This window comes from Pleurodeles waltl, chromosome 12 (genome assembly GCF_031143425.1).
Source record: "Pleurodeles waltl isolate 20211129_DDA chromosome 12, aPleWal1.hap1.20221129, whole genome shotgun sequence".
In the NCBI taxonomy this organism is placed as follows: domain Eukaryota; kingdom Metazoa; phylum Chordata; class Amphibia; order Caudata; family Salamandridae; genus Pleurodeles; species Pleurodeles waltl.
In genome coordinates, this window is record NC_090451.1 from 243,786,983 (window position 1) to 243,800,254 (window position 13,272).

The following is a 13,272-nucleotide window of genomic DNA, read 5'->3' on the forward strand; positions in this document are numbered from 1 at the left end:
AGCTGTCTTGTGGGGTACCAGTGTAACAGTCATTGAAAGTGGTTCAACTTTGGCTTCATCTCTATGAACAGTTGACAAGGCAGCCCCTGTATGTTCCCTGATGCATGGTGCAGTAGAACAGAATCTAAAAGCTCCAGGAAACCTCTGAACACCGATTACAGCTATATGTTGCTACTAAGCAAGCCGTTAAAAGCACACTTGCCTTGCAGGCACCAGGGCTATGATTTGAATGGTGCAGCATGTGCAGTGGCACAGAGGCCAAAAGCTCCAGGAAACCCACTGAACACGATAACTGATGTATGTTGCTACTAAACAAGCACTTACAAGCGCAGTTACCTTGCAGGCACCAGGGCCATGATTTGAACCGTGCAGCAGGTGCAGTGGCACATGGGCCAAAAGCTCCAGGAAAGCCACTGAAAACCGATTATTGCTATATTTTACTACTAGCAATAAGTCATGAGTGCTTTTGTGGGTATTTTGTAACCATTGCACCCAAAGTAACACATAGCCTAAAGTATCACTGTAATAAAAGCTGTAACCTATTTGACTTTTCTGTCTACCTACATCTTAAGTTACATTCAGCACATTTATAGGGCACATTTTCACAATTTTTGTACTGTCCTAAAATGCCTCTGAATCTGGACACATTAACACCTTGGCACGGGCATTCTCCAACATATAACATTAGCATTTCAACCATTGTAACACTATATCAATACTTATTTCTTAACATATGGCATTGCATACCAAGCATTGCAAAGCCAATTGGTCTCGCTGCTGCAAGACGTTTCAGCTTTGTCAATGGTTTGTTAGCCATTTAATACAACAGTTCTCGCTTCAGTGCAGTATAACTGAAATTTTTATATTTTACATTACTTTTCGCCATTTGCAACATGACTAAAACATTAGCAAAGCCAATCAATCTCAGATAGGCAATACCTATTGGCTTTGCCAATGCTTTTTTTTTTTTTAAAGCTTTTTGCTTACATTGCACAACTGCTCACCCAGCTACAACTTGCAACAAAAAAATGATTATTATTAATCTCATAGGCAAATCCTATTGCATTTAACAATGCCATGCCCATCTACCTCACTCTCTCACGCACTATCCCGCCTCACTAATATATTTAACTTTAAATCTTTACACAGTTTCTTTCCTGTGCCTTTTCAAATTTTCTGTCCCCCAAAATCACAGTGTCCTTCTCTTCTTAGGGTGTCTGCTACATACACAAAAGCTCCTTCTTTAGGCATCCATGGCCTGCTCTACCCTTCTTTCTCACACACTGTTTCAGCTCCTCTGTCCCAGTGTCAATAACCTTTACCTGCACAAACTACACATGCCTCTCATTCTTCCTTTCTATCTATTCTCTGCAGCTCTCAATCACTATCTATTCACCATGCCACATAATTCTACTACACAAATAAACAACTCCAATAAAATACACATAATTCCACTACACACATCCACTGCACTGCAAACCAAAACACATAGATAAAAAAATATAATTTACAATGCCAATAGCTCTAACTCTCACAAATGCGAGACCTATTGTATTGCAAATGGTTTTAATTTTGTTTTAGACATGGCCATCACAAAGGTATCTTTTTCTAAATCTGCACAAAACATTTGCAAGTGTTTTTTTGCAAAAGTCTTCTTCATTGAGTCCATTTAATTTGTGAAACTTCCTTTTTAGGAAGAAAGTACAATACAGAATTTCGGTCTCGGCATCAGCTTAACACATGGTGATCTTGGGCAATTTACACAGTTTATGGCCCATTCCCTGTCAAGCACAGGATAAGATTTTTTCACAGAAAAGAGCCAGCCACATTGTAACACAATTTAACAAGCATATGCTTTATGTATGACACCTGTGGCCTCGCTTTATGTATGACACCTGTGGCCTCTGTTTTTGGAGAGTTGGGTAAGTTTAAAGGCACTTTTTTATTAAATATTTTGTGTTTGTTTCCCTACAAAATAATTATGTATTCCGTCTGCAACTGTGCCTATTTCGGAACACATACATTACTGGATCTAAACAATTTCCTCATGATATTTTGCAGGCACTAGGGCCATGATTTGGATAGTTCAGCAGGTGTAGTGGCAAAGGTGCCAAAAGCTCTAGGAAACCCCGATTATAGCTATATATTTCTGCTAAACAAGCAGTCACAAGTGCATTTACCTTGCGGGCTATAGGGTCTAAATCTGGATGAGCAGCAGGAACAGTGGCACAAGTGGTCAAAAGCTGTAGGAAACCCAATGAGCACCAATTACTATATGTTACCCACTGAACAAGCAGTCACAAATGCAGTTACCTTGCAGGCACGAGGGAGAGGGGGGGGGCACGATGATTTTGATGGTGTAGCAGGTGCAGTGGCACAGGGGCCAAAAGCTCTAAGAAACCCACTGAGCACTGACTAATATATGTTACCACTGAACAAGCGGTCACAAGCGCAGTTACCTTGCAGGTACTAGGGCCATGATTTGGATGGTGCAGTGGCACAGGGGCCAAAAGCTCTAGGAAATGCAATAAACACTGAAAATTGCAATATGTTGCAGCTGAACAATCAGTCACAAGTGCAGTTACCTTGCAGGCACCTGAGGCCACGTTTTGAATGGTGCAACAGGTGCAGTGGCACAGGGACTGAAGGCTCTATGGAGCCCACTGAGCAACAATTACTGCTATATTTTACTACTGAACAAGCAGTTGAGTGCTTTTTTAAATTCTTTTGTAACCTGCACCCAAAGTAACACATAGCCTAAAGCATCACTGTAATAAAAGCTGTAAACGTTTCTGCCTACCTACAACTTATGTTAGATTCAGCGCATTTTTATGGCACATTTTGACAGTTTTTGTATGGTCCTAAAATGCATCAGAACCTGGACACAGTAATACCTTGGCAATGGTACTCTTCATTCTATAATATAAGCACTTCAGCCACTGTAAACACTTACCACATGGCATTCCATACCAAGCATTGGGAATGCCAATATGTCTTGTCTATGCAAGATCTATTGGCTTTGTCAATGTTTTTTAACCATATTACAGCAGCGTTGGCTTCAGTGCAGCATATCTGAAAATGAAGAAAAGTCGTATAACAGGGATAACGCTGGCTTTGTCATACAGCTTTATTACATTACTTTTGGAAATGTGCAACATAGCTAAAAAAAAGAAATTAGCAGAACCAATAAATCTCCATTGGGCACGACCTATTGGCTTTGCCAATGCTTGTTAATATAATGCACCAAGCCTTTAGGGTTCATTACGCCTGTCTTAGGGGTGACTTATAAATATTAAAGAAGCATTGGCCACGCCAATAGGTCTCGCTTGTGGGTGAGCTATTATTGACTTTAGCAATAGGGTGGATAACCGAGTGGAATGGGGGTGGGGGGTTGTGGATAAAGGGGTGTGAGTGCAATGGTTAGATAACAGAACAGTAAAAACAAAAAAAAAAGTAAACATTAAGAGGCCTTGGAAGTCAGAGCCGGACATTTAACCTCTGTTTTTTAATGCACAGCAAGTGTGACAAGATGAGAAGAAGATTCAAATGTCCATTGCAGAAAGCGAGCACTTGTGGAAGAATACAGTAAATAGGATATGCTTCACATGAGGAACAAATTCAACCTGGACAGGTTAAAACAAATGATGTCAGCAAACAGAAAGCAAGCGAACGTAAAGTACAAAACCCAAAGTCAATGGTAAGCAGTTGGAGGAATGCATTCCCAGGAAAGCTTTCAAAACGTCGCCAAGAAGTTGTTAGCAAACCAGACAGCTCCACTGCCTGGTAGGCTTTGACCTAAAAAATGACTGTGTGAAATGGTTATAGGACCAATTCCCTAGGGCTCACTAATATTGATTGAACTTATATGAGGGTGGTTCAGAGGCTATGTAATAACATGTTCTCAGAGAAATTGCATCTGTATCAGTATGTGGGCGTATCTGGAGGATGATCAGTGGGTCTCTGTAGGACGTTGGCTCTGTATATACTATTTCAAAGTAAGAAATAGTGTGCACAGAGTCCAAGGGTTCCCCTTACAGGTAAGATAGTGGCAAAAATAAATAATTCTAATGCTCTATTTTGTGGTAGTGTGGTCGAGCAGTAGGCTTATCAGAGGGTAGTGTTAAGCATTTGTTGTACACACACAAGCAATAAATGAGGAACACACACTCAATGACAATTCCAGGCCAATAGGTTTTTATATAGAAAAATATATTTTCTTAATTTATTTTAAGAACCACAGGTTAAACATTTACAAACAATACTTTAAATGAAAGCTATTTCACTCAGGTATTCTAGGAACTTTGAATTATCACAATAGCATGTACAGTTTTGGCAAAAATGGCAATAAGCTATATTAAAAGTGGACACTGTGCAAAAATCAACAGTTCCTAGGGGAGGTAAGCAAATGTTAAGTTCACAGGTAAGTAAAACACTTACCGGGTTCAAAGTTGGGTCCAAGGTAGCCCACCGTTAGGGGTTCAAGGCAACCCCAAAGTTACCACACCAGCAGCTCAGGGCCGGTCAGGTGCAGAGGACAAAGTGGTGCCCAAAACACATAGGCTTCAATGGAAATAGGGGTGCCCCGGTTCCAGTCTGCCAGCAGGTAAGTACCCACGACTTCGGAGGGCAGACCAGGGGGGTTTTGTAGGGCACCGGGAGGGACACAAGCAGGCACAGAAAGTACACCCTCAGCGGCACAGGGGCGGCCGGGTGCAGAGTGCAAACAGGCTTCGGGTTTTCAATAGAGATCAATGAGGAGATCCGGGGGTCTCTTCAACGATGCAGGCAGGCACAGGGGGGGGGCTCCTCGGGGTAGCCACCACCTGGGCTAGGCAGAGGGTTGCCTGGGGGTCGCTCCTGCAATGGAGTTCAGTTCCTTCAGGTCCTGGGGGCTGTGGGTGCAGTGTGGTTTTCAGGTGCGGGTTTCTTGAAGCAGGCAGTCGCGGTCAGGGGGAGCCTCTGGATTTCCTCTGCAGGCGTCGCTGTGTGGGCTCAGGGGGGTCAACTCTGGCTACTCACGAGCTCGCAGTCACCGGGGAGTCCTCCCTGTAGAGTTAGTTTTTCGCAGGTCGAGCCGGGGGCGTCGGGTGCAGAGTGGAAAGTCTCACGCTTCCGGAGGGAAATGTGTGGTCTTTAAAAGTTGCTTCTTTGTTGCAAAGTTGCAGGTTTGTTGAACAGGGCCGCCGTTCTCGGGAGCTTCTTTGACCTTTTAGATGCAGGGTAGTCCTCTGAGGTTTCAGAGGTCGCTGGACCCTGGGGGGATGCGTCGCTGTTGCAGTTTTTCTTGAAGTGGGGAAACAGGCTGGTAGGGCTGGGGCCAAAGCAGTTGGTGTCTCCGTCTTCTCTGCAGGGCTTCAGGTCAGCAGTCCTTCTTCGTCTTCAGGTTGCAGGAATCTCTCTTCCTCGGTTCTGGGTGCCCCTAAATACTCCCTTTAGGGGTGTGTTTAGGTCTGGGAGGTTAGTAGCCAATGGCTACAAGCCCTGAGGGTGGCTACACCCTCTTTGTGCCTCCTCCCTGTGGGAAGGGGGGCATATCCCTAATCCTATTGGGGGAATCCTCCATCTGCAAGATGGAGGATTTCTAAAAGTCAGAGTCACCTCAGCTTAGGACACCTTAGGGGCTGTCCTGACTAGGGAGTGACTCCTCCTTGTTTTTCTCATTATCTCCTCCAGCCTTGCCGCCAAAAGTGGGGGCAGTGGCCTGAGGGGCGGGCATCTCCACTAGCTGGGATGCCCTGTGGCGCTGTAACAAAGGGGGTGAGCCTTTGAGGCTCACCACCAGGTGTTACAGTTCCTGCAGGGGGAGGTGAGAAGCACCTCCACCCAGTACAGGCTTTGTTCCTGGCCATAGAGTGGCAAAGGCACTCTCCCCATGTGGCCAGCAACATGCCTGGTGTGTGGCAGGCTGGCAAAACTAGTCAGCCCACACTGGAAGTCGGGTATGTTTTCAGGGGGAATCTCTAAGATGCCCTCTGGGTGTATTTTTACAATAAAGTGCACACTAGCATCAGTGTGCATTTATTGTGCTGAGAAGTTTGATACCAAACTTCCCAGTTTTCAGTGTAGCCATTATGGTGCTGTGGAGTTCGTGTTTGACAGACTCCCAGACCATATACTCTTATGGCTACCCTGCACTTACAATGTCTAAGGTTTTGCTTAGACACTGTGGGGGCATAGAGCTCATGCACCTATGCCCTCACCAGTGGTATAGTGCACCCTGCCTTTGGGCTGTAAGGCCTGCTACAGGGGTGACTTACCTATGCCACAGGCAGTGTAAGGATGGCATGGCACCCTGAGGGGAGTGCCAGGTCGACTTAGTAATTTTCTCCCCAGCAGCACACACAAGCTGGCAAGCAGTGTGTCTGTGCTGAGTGAGGGGTCGCTAGGGTGACATAAGACATGCTGCAGCGCTTAGAGACCTTCCCTGGCGTCAGGGCCCTTGGTACCAGGGGTACCAGTTACAAGGGACTTACCTGGGTGCCAGGGTTGTGCTAATTGTGGAGACAAAGGTACAGTTTAGGGAAAGAACACTGGTGCTGGGGCCTGGTTAGCAGGCCTCAGCACACTTTCAAATCATAACTTGGCATCAGCAAAGGCAAAAAGTCAGGGGGTAACCATGCCAAGGAGGCATTTCCTTACAGTCTCTAAATTCAGAAAGGTTATGAATGTATTTTCACCATGTGGCTTGAGAATGTCTATGAGGTTATAACAGGTAGATTGTGGCATTACCTTTGTCAAGTGTAATGAAATGATTACCTTAGTTAAAATCATGATGTATATATGGACACCTCTGGGAACCACTGCTGATTATTGTTGCAAGTACTTGTTCCTTTTGAAAAGAAATGTCATGTTGGCAACAGTGGATGTCAATAAATCATGGAAACTGAAAAATGATGTTGTATAATTGGAGGTGAATCTCTATCCTATATAGCTCTATAAGTCTGAGAACTTCTTGGAAGCTCTATAAGGCTGAGCCTACATTTACACATCCACTGACATTTATCAATACAGCCCTTTTCTAATTTATGTACACTACGCCGTCCGGTAAAGCAGCATTAAAAGGCCCGCATTTCACTGTGCCCCTTGTCCTCTCAAAATAAGGAATTAAAGAATGATCAACACTTTCTCGGAAGCCTATGTCAAAACCTTCCAGTGATGATGTTCATAACATGGGCTGTATCATCCAGTAACATGAATTTAATACTCTTAGCAATGGAAGTCATAGCTGAAGACCTCATTAAGAACCCTTACAAAGTTGCTACTCCTCATCTAAGTCTGCATCTCTTATTCAAAATTGTCTCACAGCTTTTGCAACAGTAGGGTTCGCCACAACTTTCCACTTCAGTGCCATATATCTCTAAATCATGATGACCAACAAGTTAAACCTCACATATATACAGTCACTGGAATTATGGAGATGGCCAAGTTATGCAGGAGGGTTGAGTAAACTATGGGGCAAGAAAAGGCAAATTATGTGGCATAATGAGGCACTTTTTGTAATAGTATAACTTCTTTATTTTATCATTTTTAACAGTCCATTTGGTGTTCGCACTGTAGTGACCGCCTCAGCAAGAAAGGCCTTGGGGCCTAGATGCCAGCAAATAGAAGACGACGTGTAATCCAGATATTCCAAAGTGGAAAATAAATGTGTGCCTAACAGGACCTGATATCACCTTCAAACGCTCGCCTTCTGAAGCCTTAAAAATCACTTTGCATGTCCTACTTGGATGTTACAATCGAGAGCTTTGGAAGAAAGAAGGCTGTCTAAAACACCTCGGGTACCCTTCCGGATTTTATGAAACATCCAAGAGTGAAGGTAACAGATTTCATAAACAATAAAAGAGAGGTCCCTCAGAACTGTGACAACTACAGGCTGTGTGGAAGACAGGAGATTTAGAGCAGCATGACCCGGAGTTTTTAGTTACATTTCAATCAAACATGATATTGAAAATACCCCAGTTAGTGCTACGTCAAGGCCATGTGCAGCAGTATTAAAAAGAAAAATGGTCTTTACTTGAAATATAATACAAAGTAGCCTCTCAACATGAAATTGTTCGATACAACCTTGCAAAACATGATGTGATGCAAAATGAATGGTAATCAGTGATGTACGATGCATTGCTAATTGAAAAGGAGATTTAACGCCATAGCGATAGTTGCACAGATGAGAGGAGACTGTATGTTGGTAAATGTCACTCATAAATGTGTGTGTGTGTATATATCTCCCTCTCTCTCTCTCTCTCTCTCTCTCCCCCTCTCCCTCCCACTCCCTCCCTCTCCCCGCGGTGTCAGTCTCCGAAGTAGCTAGACGTGCGGAGAGCGTTTATAGTCGGGTGTTTGGGGGCACCACATTGACAATGAGGTGTATCAGCCTCATATGGAGTCCCAACCTCGAACCCAACGCCCTGTTCCCCACTGAGTGCCAGCCAGCGGCACAAAGCGTGGCCGGAGATTCCCCGTCCCAACCTTTCCCCAGTGTGAAAACGGAACCATCTTCCACAGCTGCACGGCTGTGGCGAGCAAAGTGGAGTGGCTGCAATGCCTCACCGCTAATGGACTGCGTGTCCCAATGGCAGCAGCGTTAGGGAGTGCTCCACTAAGAAAAGCAACAGAACCAAACACTTTATCCTGCGGGGAGCAGGTTGCCAGCCCACTGGTCCCCGTCAGCAGCTCGGAAACCTAATTAACTCTGTATCTGGAATTAAATGCTGCCCACAGCTTGGCTGGAACACACAGGCCGTCCTGAAGCGAACTTCGCTTTATCTTCAGCATGGCAGTCTTGGGTTGCAGGGAGCCTGGTTCACAGATACCATGTACCGAGTGCCGGTCTAAGGTGAGAGCACGCCTCGTAGTAAAATGATCACGGGCCGCTCAAAAAGCGCCGAGCTGCAGAGAGCGTCTGGTGGCCCAGATGCGCTCTCTAAAGTTTTTTACAAGTTTCTGTATTGCTGATCTAATGGATGCACATTAAAAGAGGCATGTAACGCGACCTCGCGGGCGCTGCGCTGAGCTAGGGAAACATGAGTTGGAATCTAAAAAATAAAAAAGGTTCCTGAGCAGAAATTTAAGTAGAAAAAAACAGAAGCCGGCAAGTCCTGGGGCATACTCCAGGGGAGTGCACGACTTTCAAAAAGGAGGGACGAGGAAAGCAAATTACCCTTTGCAAGCAAGGAATTTTAAAAGACAACCAACTAGACAAATCAAAAGCATTGGGAGAAGTCAAACCCACAAATTACATACAACAGATCATCTTGACAACACAAGTGCAGTCTAGGCTAGTTCCTCTGGGACCATAAACTAGGGAATAAGTTAACCTCTGCCAATTGTGGGTAAACCAATTAGACATATATGTTTTACGGGTTAGAGGACCGGCACTGAGGCCTGTTTGGCAGGAGTCAGTGCAACTTCAGAGTCGAAAAACCAGTAGTGCAAGTCCAAAAAAGAGGCATTTCCTTACAAGGATGAAGGGAATGCTATTCAGAATGTGCAAGAGGTGGAGACTGAGAATGAGGTAAGAACATCTGGAGATTAGAGTGCAACCACTTCTATGACCGGTTGTAAGCAACTAAGGTTTGTAAGAGTGATCACTAAACCCAGATATTTCAATGGATATATATGAAAATGAACATGCTGGTTGGAGGGGTGTATAAGTTTGGTATAACACTTAAGGCATGTTGTCAAATTTACAGTCATGACCTGTATATAAATTCATGACAGGACATTTAGTGGTCTCCACCAGATGCTTACATTCTAATACCGATGTACCATCATTACTTTCCAATGGCTGCTGATGAGCAACACAACACGCCCCCACCCCACAGTTAGTTTTTCAGTAGCAATTCTTGCTGTAAAATATATTTTACCCTATTATCATTTTATGTTTAGGAGAGAGAATATGTGGAGTTGTATTGCTAGTCAGCTGGTTAGCACTATGGTTAGTGATGATGTCAATGATTTGTATCCTTATATTCTAGATTTTAGGAGTGAGTCCAAAATTCTATTTGATTACTGAATCGTCAGTTGTAGCTTTAGCATGGTTGGAGAGACATCGCGCCAACACCAAGGCTGCAATAAAATAACACCACAGGAGAAAAGAGTGGAACAATAACAAGAGCCAGGGTTTTGCAAGCCCACCACCCCAAAAAAGCTCCCAGTGTGCCATCATTAAAATGCAGCAGTTTCCGTATTTTAGACCCAATACGTACTTTCCTAAATAATAAGCTTTAAAATATGCAATGGGACAAAATGCAGTGTGCCGCCCTGAATGGTTCCTGGGAAAATTGTCACGGAAAAACAGACTGCCATGAATAGCATGGCCACAGGAAAGTAGCCAGGACCAGATGTCCCCCTCGTTCCCCCCCCCCCCCCCCCAACCCCTGGTATTTTACGCAACATATATCATGATCCTGGCTCCGAAACTAAAGGCCCTTTACAAATAGGCACGTGAGCTGGGACGACTTCCAGACTAGATGAGGGAGGCCCTATTGGTCCCCTTGCCCAAGACCATCTCACCTGGGGCTGGCATGGTGGACTACCGACCACTCTCCATGCTTAACTCTGACTTCAAAGTACCAAGCAAGGTCCTGTCCTCCAGGCTTGGGCCACATATACCTGATCTAATACATGATGAGCAGAAAGGGTTTATCTTGAACTGTAACACCTCCCTCAATCGTAGACGGCTGTACAACATCATTCATAACCGGGAGTGGTCAGGTCATCCTCAGGCCATGATCATGTCTGTGGACCTGGAGAGGGCCTTCAATACAGTGCAGTGGGACTTTCTAGAAGGTGCTATGCTCCGCATGGGGCTGGGAAAGAGATGGGCTGATTGGGTGTGACTATTGTACTCAAAGTCCAAAGCGAAAACTAGATGCACCATCTTGGATACATATAATATGTTACAAGGTATGAGACAGAGATGCCCACTACCACCATTACTTCATGCGCTAGCCATTGAGCCACTGGCTGAATACATTAGAGCAATGTGGCGGGATAAGAGACTCACATTGGAAGGGGAGGAACATAACATATATCCCTTTAAGCGGACCACCTGCTGATTTACCTCCAGAATGAGTAAGAAGATATTAGCTTAGTCTTGCGGTTCCTTAAGTAATACTGGTATTTTCTTGCCTGTGGATATACTGAGCAAAACGTGCATGGGGCTCTGAGACCGGACTCTGCCCATCGGACATACTCTGGTCCCGGCACATATTTAAATATCTCTGTATCCAAGTCTACCATGACACCACTAATCTGCGAGAGGGCACGCTAGGCAAGGCGCTGCGCTCCCTGATATCCTGTGTCTCCTAGCAATCCTTAAAGCTACCAGTCATGGCACGCATATCACTCTATAAGATGATCATGCTCCTGAGGTTGCTTTATTATTTTGCAATATTACCAGTGCGGGTTCCGGTGTTGTGGTTTCGGCAGCTGGACTCCCTCTTGAGGGAGCTGATATGCAATGGGGGCCATCAGTGGGACTCTCTTGAAACCCTCCGCTGCCTGCCTCTCGAGGGAGGACTTGGGGTCCCCGACAGCAAGCTTTGGTACTTCGCAGTGTAGAAGCCAAATTATTCAGCACCCATACAGGATACAAACGACCGTTAGCCAGCTCCTCTAGGTAAACATAAAGAATTTATTAGAGATAGAAAGACATGTACATGGAGGCTGCTCGGTACTATTTGCACACGAACAACCTGAATAAAGGAAGTAATACACAATCTTTTATAGTATTAAACCACAGACATAATTCAACGTTATATTGGTTCTTGACATTGACGTATGATTATTTCTCCATTATGGCTGAATGTGGATCTTCCTATCGCACCATATATAGTAATAAAAAGCATAGGCAAGGAATTTACACAAGGTGGCCTACGTGCCTAATATCACATGGTCCATCTTGTGACAGAATTTGAGAACATCACGTGCTCAGACTGGTACTTTCCAGAAGGGAGATTGCTTCAGCTAGCATGCAATGACGATGATATTTCATGGTGGCTGTTCAGAGAGCAAGCCTTGCAACATAATGCGTTTTTAGCAGTAGCGAATTACATTTGTAGGCCTCTTTCCTTAATGATAGGCCTGTGCAGAGTTTGTCATTGTGTATCACAGGGGCCATTAGGCCTAGCATACTTAAGAACTGTAAAATGTGATTCCACATTCCGCCCTCTGATACTCAATGACAAATCTAAGGGTCATGGTGTATTGCTCTCATTTCTACCTCTTGCTTGTCCCTGTTGTCATCATTATATCTTTTTCTTTGATAATGTGTGTGTTTCTGGTGACAGTTTTTTTTCAAGAGTAGGGCCAGGAAAGATGGACAAACTCGTATGAGCACACATAGCGTAATTAGTGCCACAATCCCTATCACTAGTACCTCTACCAACCAAGTACCCCAACCCCTGAACCATGCTGCTATTCCAGTTAGCATTCCTCCAACGTCTGTCCCATCTGCCACTTTCCCAGCTCCTTCTTCTACCTTCTTTATGTCCTCTATTTCCTTTCTTATATTCCCACTGTTATCCGGTATATACATGCAGCATTCCTGATGGATCACTGCACATACCCCTCCCTCTTTTGCCAGGATGGTGTCTAGCGCAAGCCTATTCTGGATGGATTACAACTGCCCTCATGCCCGTGAGTTCCTCAGTGATGTTCCCTAAGGCTGCTGCGATGTGGCTAGCTAGCCCTTCCACTAATTCGGCCAATCTGTGAATTTCATATTGTGAGTGTGCCATCCCTAATGGCATCACTATGATCCCCTCTATTGCTATTACCTCATCCACCCATGTTTGTGTCCTCTTCCTGCACACCCCGCCAAGTGTTCTCTTTTCCCCCTTCTGTAATTCTGTCTTATGTGCCATTTTTGGTAGCACGAATGCTAGGTAGCAGGTACCTTGCCATCCTGCTGGCAATTTAAAAAATGCCGATGTCCCACATATAATAAATATTCCTTTGGGAGGTGTCAGGCCTATGGACAAGCCTGTTGTGTCATTCCTTTTGTAGTCCAGGCTCAATGTTGTATTGCAAATACTATGTCCCACATCAATTTCATTTTTTCTAGTGTCTACGTTACCTCTTGAGTATTTGAAACACCATGGTGCCTTTATTTCTGTATCTATGGCCAGGCATGGTATTCGTTGTTCTGAGCCATGATCCCTTTCAGTGTAACCCTTCCCTCTTTCTGTTGTAAATGCATTCAATAAATTCTCTTCTCCTTTTTTTCAGATCTAATCTCCTACACTTCTTTCTTCTCCTTCTATCCTCTTC

At 44.6% G+C, this 13,272-nt stretch overlaps 1 long non-coding RNA gene across 2 annotated transcripts in view; it reads right to left on the bottom strand.

Moving 5' to 3' along the window:
• The window catches only part of LOC138268111 (uncharacterized), a 221,970-nt gene that overhangs the window by 142,399 nt on the left and 66,299 nt on the right, over nt 1-13,272 (bottom strand). For both annotated transcript variants that reach the window (XR_011199928.1, XR_011199927.1), the window contains one exon: nt 11,399-11,616. This is a non-coding gene — a long non-coding RNA (uncharacterized lncRNA). The remainder of the gene's footprint in view (nt 1-11,398; nt 11,617-13,272) is intronic.